Here is a 1,519-nt window from a genome sequence, read left to right on the forward strand (position 1 = left end):
AATTATATCGAACTGGTAGTAAAGATAAAAAATTAAAACAAAAACAAGAGATATAATATTAAATAATAATATAAAATATATTAACTAAAATATAAATTATTATGATTTTAATCAGAAAAGATGTAAGATATTAATAAAGATGAAGAAATGATTGCGTTGAAGATAAAAAAATATGTATAATGTTTTGACATTCGAAGAGAGATACAAATTTATATAATATATAATTGAATTCTGATATAAAAGATTCACGCAATTCGCAGACAAATGTAATTAATCATACTTTACGATTGATCCGACTCTGAAGTTATGAAACCGGCAATGCGGTTAAGGGTTCTATGACGGAAAAATACATTACTGCTCGTAGTACATGTGTGTATTTCACGATACACACAATCTCAATGTATCATCATTGATATAACACGCACGCACGCACCTGCACCTGCGGTCTGCCACGTCATAATAGTGATGGCACGTTACATTATCCGATGTATTTGAACTATTCGCTACGGAACCGTAGGAAACGAACAATTTCATCGCTGCTAAAACACCGATTAATAGAAGGCGGGGTTGCCGGAAAAGCGGAAAAAATCATTGTCAGAAAAGGAATTTCATTGTCAATAACATTGCAGTTTTTAAAAATAAATAATTGAATATATAATATTTATATATTATTATTTTTAAGCATAGCCGATATTTTTCTCTATCCTTAATATAAATGGCGTATAAATGAAAAGAAAATATAATACTAAATTTTATTTAGAGCCTAAAGCATCTAAAGGGATGAATGCAAGCATCTTTGCTGTTTTTGAAAATAGTGAAACGTAACACGCACATGTGTATCTTCTTATATTCTTTTATCTGTCATCTCTGACATCTGTGATTTCTTTGCGACTGCTGTATCTTTAAGATCGAACAGGTGACAGTTTCAGCCTCAACTAAGATGAGATCTTTCGTGGATCGGCCTGTATATATATTCCTGACAACACCTAGGCCCCTGAGAAGGCTGGGTCCGAACCTGCTGTCAAAGAGGGGCAGCGGGAAGAGTAAGGTGTGGAGGTGGGAGAGAGTGAAAGAGGAGGGTCGAGGAAGGTCGCGGCTCGTTCAGGCGCGTTAGTCAACCTGGTGGCGCCGAAGAACCAACTGTTGGCGACGAAGTTGTAGTCTGGAACGAGTTGTGTGGGAGCATCGGGCTCGGGGAAAGGAACGGAAGAGAGGAGCGAACGCGCGATTACACGGGCCCCGCAATCGATTCGGGTTATAAATTCGGTGACTCGAGTGACTTTCGAATTTTCAAAAGAAACCCCCGTGTGTCCGGGACACTCTCGCGCGGCTGGAACGCGCGCGTCCAAGTGAATCGAATTCGAACGTAACAGGTGAGACGCGCGAGAATGGTAGCCAAAGACCCGAAGATGGTAACCGCGGAGTTGATGAACCCGTACGAGAAACCGCCTAGCATGTCGGTCGGCCAGTCTATGAAGACCTTTCTGTACAATCGCGAGACCGGCGCGTTTATGGGCAG

This window comes from Formica exsecta, unplaced genomic scaffold (assembly GCF_003651465.1).
Source record: "Formica exsecta isolate Colony F162 unplaced genomic scaffold, ASM365146v1 scaffold768, whole genome shotgun sequence".
In the NCBI taxonomy this organism is placed as follows: domain Eukaryota; kingdom Metazoa; phylum Arthropoda; class Insecta; order Hymenoptera; family Formicidae; genus Formica; species Formica exsecta.